At 42.6% G+C, this 10,540-nt stretch overlaps 1 non-coding gene across 1 annotated transcript; it reads right to left on the minus strand.

Annotated features, from left to right (window-relative positions):
* Positions 1-7,760: 7,760 nt before the first annotated feature.
* Trnai-gau (transfer RNA isoleucine (anticodon GAU)) lies at positions 7,761-7,832 on the minus strand. Its single transcript has one exon. It is a non-coding gene; the product is annotated as a tRNA-Ile (tRNA).
* Positions 7,833-10,540: the final 2,708 nt, after the last annotated feature.

The following is a 10,540-nucleotide window of genomic DNA, read 5'->3' on the forward strand; positions in this document are numbered from 1 at the left end:
TTTGGCGTGACAGTTTAAAAAAGTCGGACCTGATCTGGAAAAAACTCGGACAGCTCCTTAATCCTAACACTGCTTATAGATATTTGCATAATATTGAGCTTGCAGCCCAAGATCTTTCAGGTATTGAAATGGCAAATGCGTTTAATCGCTTCTTTATTGAGCAAGGACGTGCGAGCAATGTTAATTCTAGTTCTATTCCTACTACTTCTGACACAAGTTCAATAAATTACAGCCCTGTGAATTCACTGTTTTTACAACCTACAGACTGCGTAGAGGTTTTTTCCTGCATCAACTCTCTAAAATATAGTAAATCAATAGATACTACTGGAATTCAAATTACGCCCGTAAAGCACGTACTTGATTTAATTTGCCTAGTGATAACGTGTATTTATAATCTCATCTCATGCAGTGGTGTGGTCCCTAACTCCATGCAAGAACTTCGAGTAATACCACTGTTTAATGGTGGCAATAGGAAAGTTATTAACAACTACCGTCCAATCTCGATTTTGCCTGTATTATCGAAAGGTATTCAAAAAATTACGTATATTAGAATGTACTCGTATCTTACTGGCCACAAATTCCTGCACGACTTCCAACACGGTTTCAGGAAACACAGGTCCACTGAAACAGCACTTTTGGCTCAGAAAGAAATAATTGTACGGGCCTTCAGTACCGGACTGTATGTTTTGGGTATATATATAGACTTCTCGAAGGCTTTCGACACGATAAGTCATTCTATTATCCTTTCTAAGCTTAAACAATATGGAATACGTGGAATAGCAAACGATCTAATTGAAATCGTACCTTGCCCAAGGAACTCAATATATAGATGTAAGCACTAACAGGTCATCCTTACAGTCAATACTTGCCGGAGTACCTCAAGGCAGCATTTTGGGGCCGCTCCTTTTCACAGTTTATGTAAATGACATTGTATTCTGCTACGAGGACGCCCAATTTATTTCTTATGCAGATGGCACGTCTGTTTTTATTGCTGGCATGTCGACGGCTGATATTGAACGCAAAACCAACTGTGCCCTTGCAAATATAAAAAAATTGGGCTGATGCCAATATTCGTAAACTAAACTCTAGTAAAACAAAAGTTGTCCTATATGCACCTAAATCAAAAACTATCCCCAGATTACATAATATAAGCATCGGTAATGATAGAATGGAAGTTGTTGATAATATTAAAATCTTGGGTGTTTTCTTCTCAAGAGATTTAATTTGGAACAAACACGTAGAGTACCTCTGTTCTAAAGTTTGTTCAGCAGTTGGTATAATTACTAGACTAAGAAATATACTCCCTGTAAAGATGCAAATTTTACTTTACAATTCATTGGTGCTTTCCTTGCTTCCGTATTGTCATCTTGTATGGGGTACAACAGGTATTACTAACAAGGTTAAAATACATCTACTACACGAGAAAGCTATAAGATGTATTGCAAATTTGCCTTATTATGAGCACACTAAGGAGTTGTTTGTACAATATAACATTTCTACTGTGCATCAACTATATCACAATACATTATTGATGTGTTATACAACGTCCAGTCAAGTACAATAATACATACATAACTGACCTTGCAAACATACGTGCAAATAAAAGTGTACTCCACACGAGAAACAAATAATTTTGGTTTGTACCAACCCCACGAGATAAATATTATAAAGAATCTTTATCCTATATCCTCCCGCATTTATTAAATAAGTTTCATCAAGAATCATTTGACCGGTTCTGTTACTCAAATAATGAGATCAGACTTTTCTTATCGACAATGTCTAAATGATAAGTATCAGGCACAACATCTATTATTTATGTGATGTCATAAACTATATTGTAGTTAAATTTTTATTATTACTCCAGTGGTGTTAGGGAAGTTTAATTTTTTCTGTATTCTGACATGTATTTATGCTTCTGTTTTCTTTTTGTTCCGAGAACAAATAAATGTTCTATGCTAACTGCAATGTAATCAGATGTATATCTTCTATATACGCTGTCATGCAAAATAAGGGGGCAGGGACCTCTGTCAAGCCGTACTCACGGCTTTTAGTCCCGCCTCCTCCTCTCTCAAAAGGAAATAAAGCTTGATTTGATTTGATTTGAAAATATAAAAACAACATTGAATTACATGTGTGGTGATAGGATAAAGCCTTGGTTCCCAAGTACAGCAGCTGCATACAAATCCACGTGTACTCGTGTCGGGCCAACGCCACGTTTGGCACATTGCATAGCATGAGTGCATGAGAGTGGATCTACATACTTTATGTTACATATTAACCGCACTAGTACGAAGAATACGCAAGAAGACAGGTACTGCAGTCAAGCAGAAATAGAGAAATATAAATCATCATGGCCAAGAGCGACACTTGCGTGCTTTCTTCCCCTTTTTATTGCCATCGTAAAGACGGCGAGCTTCTTTGTCAATACGTGAACCAACAATCAATGACAGAATGCATCAAATATACATACTATACCCAGGCAAACGTCTTCAGCCAAAATCTTAAAATGTTTTTTTTTTCGTTGCAGTAGTACAATTACTCGTTATTATGTTCCAGTTTCTCCGATTTTACCAACATAGCGGATTTTTAGGGAATACGAGCAATATAACATTTAAGGATTTCACAGAGGTGCTTATCTTTTAAAGATCAGCATGGTTGGAGTGGCACTATACTACTAATAATGAAAACACTAATAAAACAGACTAAAAGTGCAGCACAAATTGACCGCGATGTGCTAACATCCGCCTATGTATAATGATGACAGCATATTGTAACAGCTCGGTGTGGAAGGATTCGGTCTGTTTGGAAGCTTGAAATGGTCCGACACACTGAAAGCTCTTTCTCATTTCTAGTGAGCGAATGTGTTTATATGACGCAAAACTGCAGAACAAGCCAAAGCGTCAAGTAACCATTTTTGCCTAGTTCGAAACCATCTTCTACAAAGGAATGAAGGTGAAAGTTTCAATATAAAGGGAAAAATGGAACAATTTAACGGTCGTAGACTTTCTCACAGCGAAGCACAGAGTAGCTTTAGCGGGCTTAAGCAACCAGCGACAATACTTACGCGTGGTTTCAGTGGCCTAGTTGTGTCCCAGCAACTTTTAGCGCAGAGAAGCGACAGCCGAAGTGGGTAGACGTAGACGGATCTAATGAGGTGTTTGGAAGCGATAAAGGTCCACCAAAGCTTCAGTAATATGGGCATGGAACTGTGGGAAGGCAAGGTGGGTGAAGGACTCCTAGGGGATTTAACGCGCCCTTTACGCCTTCTTCCCACCCCCGAATCCCGGATTCACTAAATTCAAATAGGGGATTTGGAACTATAGGATTGAGTTACTGTATTGGCATTTCCATTCACAAAACAAGAGGATCCTGCTCGATCTCTTTAATTATATCTTAATTATCTGATAAGATCATCAAACAAGCAATCCCCATAAGTCATGTCATTTAAACCAATTTCTGCTATTAGAAGCGACTGCAATGTGTACCAGAGTTATTCTGCACTAAAAGAGCACATTACACAACTGGCCGAGAGTGCAATCATCCAGAACGTGTTTACTGTCTGAGCCTCCCGTCGCACATTTCCATATTCCTAATACACATAATGACTGCCAGTATGCTTTCCATATATTCCCTTAAACTATCCTGTTCATTTTTACTGCCTACTGTTCTGCGGATTTTAAAAACACAACCTTTTTTTATGCCGCAATTTATCTACCACATGCATAGATGTCAGCATAGCAGGAAATTACACAAATGAATCATATCCAGGGGAAAAGGTCACTGCAGATGAATATTGTAAAATATTAAACCCAGAACTTGAAGATGTGCGGGCCTCCAGTGTAAGTAGATTAGGCCACTGGCTGAAATACAACCGGTCAGATGGCTTTTCATAATTTCTCTCTGATGATGGCATGCTTGCTCAATAACCTCTTACTAAAACCTTTTGTCAAGACCTTGTACTTTTTCGCCTGCCTAAGATATTCTTTTTTCATGCTAAATAATTTTCTAATGTTTTAATCACGAATTCTTCCTTAACCAAATGCAATAAATTCGTAGAGTTTCATATACCACCTACCTGTATATATTCTACTAATCATGACAGAAAGCAGCCAATCTTCGCAGAAAGTTGGTAGCTGCAAATTTATTCACCATTTTTCAACTTTTGGCGAACAAGCTGGAATGCCGCAACAAATGTAAAGGTTTTTAACCATTAGAGGCATATAAAGGCAGTTGAATAGATTTATGTATCAAGAAATGGCGCATTTATGAATATCGTGTGCTCATTCGTTGACCTCTATCAGTCTGCAATGACATATTGTAAACGTTTATATCGCTCCTTGAACAGGCACAGGATCATAGGGGAGATGAATGTGAATTCACATGTTGCTGGTCATTTAGTCTCAGCATGGAGGACGGAACAACTTCTGCATATTCAGAAGAATCTTCAAGTGAAGAAATTTATGACTATGACAACGGAAATGTTCAAATGTGCAGATCCTTTGCTTTGCTCGACGGAATGAAATGCGGGGAGAATAAGGTATTTATGAATACATACAGGCGTATTTTTCATGTCAAAAGATATTGTTGTTTTTAGTTATTATTATGCATTCATGTGCAACCAAGTCTTAATATATTATAAATGTTAATGGGAAAGTGTATGTTCTACTTACATGGTGTCCCCCGTAAATTAAGCCAAACCTTAAAGATATGCAAACGGCCACGTAGCTTAACAGAAGCAAGGTAATGTAGTTTTCCGTCACATGGACATACTCAGATTATGTTCTTGTATTCTACCTATTTAGATAATTTGTCTTACGGAATTAGTTCCCCTTTCAAATATTATAATAAGATAAAATATGTAAATCAGAAAATTGTAGAGCAACATGAAAAATACCCGATACAGCTTTCTGTAGCTCAATACGTGCTAGATAAAATTGTTTTCCTAAGCGTGAAAGAAGCCCACGAATACATGCAATGTGCATCCATGCTCGCGCCGCAATTGAGCGTGTATTCGCGGGCTTCTTTCACACTCGCAAAAACACTTTTATGTAGTACTTATTAAGCAACAGAAAGCTGTATCGGGTGTTTTTCATGTTGCTCTACAATTTTCTCATCGACACTTTTCATCAAATTATAAAATTTGAGAAGTTCAATAATTGTTTAGGACTAATTATATAATTAGGCGGAATTCAAAAAATAATCTCAGCATCTCCATGCGACGGCAACCAACATAACATTGGTGCTGTCCAGCTACATGGCAGTATGCATATCTTTAAAGTTTGGCTTAAATTATTGGGGACACCCTGTATATATAGATATTGCAATCGGCATAAAGATAAAAAAAACATGTTTGAAGGCACCCTAGTAACCGCATTCAGAAGGGGCTACATTTACAAATAAGTTACAACTGACCAGCCCATATCAGCAAAATCTTATCATACGCTCCAAAATAAAAAGTCCCAGTTTCACCAGACAGGCGAAGCATCGATTGCGATAGTAAACTAATGGACAGCTTTACGAAGTAAGGATAGTAGTTTTATCGGCCGTATAAACTTGTAAACATAGGCATAATAACTAAATTAACAGGCATGGTGTCCCGCGCGCACAGGCAAACATGAACGCATCTCACTCGATGACCGCGGAAAGTCGCTGTCAAAACGCTGTAGTGAGCAAGTGCGGCAGCAGTAGTGAGCCAATGAACCCTCGTCCTGCCGCTCGCATCAACACGAACTAAACCGCGAAAACACAGCGCAGGGAGGAAGGGCTCTGCCCCCGCCGCAGATGGCTTTCAAGATACAGCCGCCCCGGGCGGGAGCGCGCTGCGTAGTACGCGGCCTCCCCCTACCCTAGAGCACTGCACGGGCTCGGGCTTACCCGAAATCCCGGGCCCGGCATGGCCCGTGGGCCGGGCCGCGCCGGGTAGAGCAGTTTTTTCACGTGCTCGGGCCGGGCTCGGGCACGGCGTGGGCTTTTTGACCCGGGCCCGGGCTGGGCTCGGGTTTTTTGACGCGGGCCCGGGCCTGGCTCGGGCTTTCTGGAGGTGTGCATGTAACATGCAGCGAGTTATTTTCGGGCGTCTCAACTCTGAAAAACGTGTATTTTTCGGTCTCGGGCCGGGTTCGGGCCGGGTTCAGGCCGGGTTCGGGCCGGTTTCGAGCCGGTTTCGAGCCGGGCTCGGGCCGGGCTCGGCCCTAAGGTAAAGGGGTGGCGGGTCGGGCCGGGCGGGTAACGAGATTATTTCCGGGCCCGGGCCGGGCCCGGGTCTCGCCATAAAAGTTTTGATCAGGCTCGGGTGGGCAGCCCAACGTAAAAACGGGCTAGGGCCGGGCCCGGGCTGAAAAAATCGGCACGTGCAGTGCTCTACCCTACCTTCCCGCCGGAGCCATGCTGCCCGGCGGGTGTGCGTGATCGCTCGGGCAGCGCCGAGTAAAGCCGCAATCGCCACCTCACTATCGCACACTTTCACTCGCACATAGACCATACGGCGAGCGGCGACGATTTTATCGTTTTGTCATTATAAGGAGACAGTTTGATTCATTAAACGAAAATAAAACTCCTAATCATTTGTATATACACGAGTGGCGATGAAAAAAGGACAACTCTATTTTACTTTATCATTATCATTAAATAATTTTTCAGCGCCCACTATAAAGAAGGGGCGTTGACGCCGCTATCACTTTCAGTGCAATGCGGCTGTTAAAGTGTGCAGAAAGGCGCACTCGTAAAGTTCACCTTTTACAATACGCTCCCATCACACGTTGTGTTGTTTTGCCTGTAGACGTTTGAGTTTGGTGGCGCGGAAAATTTCATCGTTTATTAACTTGTTACATCAAATGAAGTGATTTACGACCACCAGGTAATTGTTTAGCTGTTTTCGTGTGGCTGAGCTGGCCGACGGGCTTGGCGTCCGACGATGGGGCCAGCACTCTACATCTAAAGCTTTCTTCTTCTTCTTTCTGGGGTTTTACGTGCCAGAACGAGTTCTGATTATGAGACACGCCGTAGTGGAGCGCTCCGAATTATTTCTGGCCACCTGGGGTTCTTTAACGTGCACTACAACGCAAGCACACGGGTGTTTTTGCATTTGCGCCTCCATCAAAATGCGGCCGCCGCGGCCTGTTTTCGATCCCGCGATCTCGTGCTCAGCAGCACAACGCTGTAGCAGACTGAGCCACCGGAACGTATATCTAAAGCTTTCGTCGGCTTCCAAAGAAAGTATGTCCTGTGCAGGGGTGCAATTTCGACAGCCGTGTACTGACCTCCCATTGCATACATTTTGGCACGGAAAGGCGAGACGCCAATGTAGTCGAAGGGGGGGATATTTGAAAATACCGCTCCAATGGCAGGCCACCAAAAGAAATCTCGCTTATTTGAGAACAAAATTACGTCACTTCTGTTTTTAACGAATATGGCGTCACATTATTATTCTTCCACCGGAAGTGTTCCCTCGTTACACAGATGGCGTTAAGCCCCATGAACCACCGATGAGCCGCCAGGTTTCGAACGTATGGGCTTCATTAGTAGCTTCGCTACCAGGTACATTCGCCTTGCTGGATATTTGAAAATGACATAGCAGATTTAGGTGCCACGATGTCCACCTCGGGCCATATTTGGGCCAGGAATAAAAATGCCATACTGTATTGTATCATGAGTAGCCAACAAACAACGACACCAAGGAGAACATCGGGGAAATTACTTGTACTTACTAATTGAATTAAAGACACAACTAATTGGGAATGAAAACGGATGAAAAAATAACTTGCCGCAGGTGGGGAACGATCCTACGTCTTCGCATTATCCGTGCGATGCTCTTACCATTGAGCTACCGCGGCACCGTTTTTCGATCCACTTTCTGGGTTATTTATGTTTTACAACAAGAACTAAACCTGGGAGTGTTAGCCAGCACCACCACTCACCAACCTAGGTGGCGGATGTGGAACATCCTTTCTGCCGCAGGCGTCACGAGTACGTGATTTATTTTGGTGAAGGCAACTGGTCAATAAACCCACATATGCTGCCTGAAGGCATCAATGTTGCCTGATTCGAGAACTCGTTATGTAATGAACGAGAAGAAAGAGAACCATGGGCCCGATTTTTATTACTCATAAGTAGTCAAAAAACAATGACACCAAGGACGATGATGATGATTATGATGATATGTAGTGTTTAATGGCGCAAGGGCCAGCTATGGCCAAAGAGCGCCATGACACATGGTGATGGGTTCTGAATGTATTATAGATGGAGTGGACAGTACACTCTAAGAAGAAAAGGAGGAAATGGGGTATTGAGGTTACTCCTTTAGGGGAGGAACTGATCTGCCACAACCATTCCTCCCTTTAGGGGGTAAGTGAGAGGGGATGAACTGTTACTCCCCATGCGGAGGACTAACAGTTGCTCTTTTCCGATGCTCCTCAAGGGAGTAACGGTTATTCTTTCCGATGCTCCCCGAAGATGGAATTAATTAAATTAGCCATTCATTCGCTAATAAAAAAATTACTGGGCGAAAAAAAAAACGCGCCGGCAAGTAGGATTCGAACTCACGTCCTCTCGCTTACAAGTCGGGTACCCTAACCACTTCACCATAGCAGCTCGGTTGACAAATCAGGTTACCGAGTCGAGGTTAACCAGCTTAACGCAGGTGCGGCAATAACAGAAGAGACTCGGCATTTGGTGTATGCTATGCCGGGAGAGTCTAACGTTACGCATACTTACAAATCTAAGCGACTACATAAAGAACGCTGCCCGATTATTCTTACGGTGATTTAAACTGAGACATTACGTGATCTTCGTGTAGCAAGCGCAAACGGGGCACGCAAGACGACAGAGAAGGACAACTTCTCTATCGCTTAGCGTGCCCCTTTTGAGTTACACATCGCTTCAGTTAAGTTTATAATCTCCTTGGAACGAAAGGAACTCCTTAGGTACTACTGGCCAAGAAAATCTGGCAATCCATTTATGACTTGCGCGCTTAATGCCGTTGCGTATCGTTCACTTATGGTGTGCACGAACACGAAGTGCACGGCTCTTCAGATTCCACCTTTTAAATTTCAGGCAATTTTCTCACGAAGATGCAAAGTGCTGCTTTACATCTAGTTCAGATAGACAGTACACGAACTTCCAACTATTCATGATATATAGACAATACCGCGTTCGCCGCATCACTCCACGAGACGGACGAAAACAGCAAAGTGCATGGGGAGTAACTGTTGCAGTTCGTCCTCGCCGTTGCTCTCTTTCGGACCAGGGATTGTACACTTACTCTCCAAAATTTGCACACGCCACGCACACTCCTGCAGTTACTCCCTTGAGGGACGAAAGTGCCGTTTTTTGGACTAACTGTGCAGTTACTCCCGTTTTCCCCGGAATACTTCTTAGAGTGTAGGATGCAAATGGTACATAAAAGGTGGCTGTAAAGAGGCCTAAAACAAATCGCTATAAATTGCGTAAAATATATGAGTGTTAAAATAATGACAAAGACTAATGATGTGAGCTATGATCGTAAAGGTTTCATTACACAGCGGTGACATAATAAAGTATATGCAATAGCACTATTGCCTCAAGAGGTCCTTGAAATCAAGGACTGAGAGGCACGTGCTGTAAAATGTTTTTCCACTGCAGCTGCAGCCTGCAAGTCGAGGCTGCGCTACAGATACCCTGGCCAGATGACTTGTAACGTGTTTACATCTGCTAAAAACTTTAAGACGGCATTAAAATCAAAAAGCGGCTCATGGCTAAGAAAGAATGCTGGGTGAAGAGGGATGTGCTCACGATACGCGGGATAAAAGTACTTTTTACGCTGAGCTTCTATTTCTGGGCACTGGATAAGAACATGGAGAACTGTAAGTATGTCGCCACACCTATCACATGTCGGAGGATCACTTCCTGTAAGGAGATACGAGTGTGTTCCATAGGTATGTCCTATCCTTAACCTACAAAGAAGCACTTCCTTGTGTCTTGTTGTTTTCTGAGATATCCATTTCCCAATTCTTGGCTTGGTTACATGTAGCTTATTTGACACTTGATTGTCCCACTGCCTTTGCCAATATTTCCGTAATTCATGGCGCAGGAAGGGCTTTAGGTCAGTGAAAGGGATGGCTATGTTTGTGTTTGTATGTTCAAAAACTACTGAAGTGGCACTTTCGTCTGCAGCTACATTGCCTTTGATACCTCTATGGCCAGGTACCCAGCATATTATGATTACTTGGTTGTCCTTGTAAGCTGAGCATAGCAAGCTGTACAGTTCGTTATAAACTGAGTTCTTGTGTTTTCGTAGACTCATTAGAGCTCTAACGACACTCAATGAGTCTGTGAACACAATTGCTTTTGTAATATTCATTTGTTTTATGTGTTTGACTGCTGAAAGGATTGCGAATGCTTCCGCTGTAAAAATGCTTGTATGCGGATTTAGTGCCCCGGACACTGTAAAAGATGGTCCCAAAGCTGCGTAAGCAACACCAGTAGAAGATTTGGAGGCGTCCGTATAAAATTCACTGCAAGAATACTTCTCCCGAAGTTCAAGAAAATGCGAGTGTATGTGTGG

Source organism: Dermacentor silvarum, chromosome 9, assembly GCF_013339745.2.
Source record: "Dermacentor silvarum isolate Dsil-2018 chromosome 9, BIME_Dsil_1.4, whole genome shotgun sequence".
In the NCBI taxonomy this organism is placed as follows: domain Eukaryota; kingdom Metazoa; phylum Arthropoda; class Arachnida; order Ixodida; family Ixodidae; genus Dermacentor; species Dermacentor silvarum.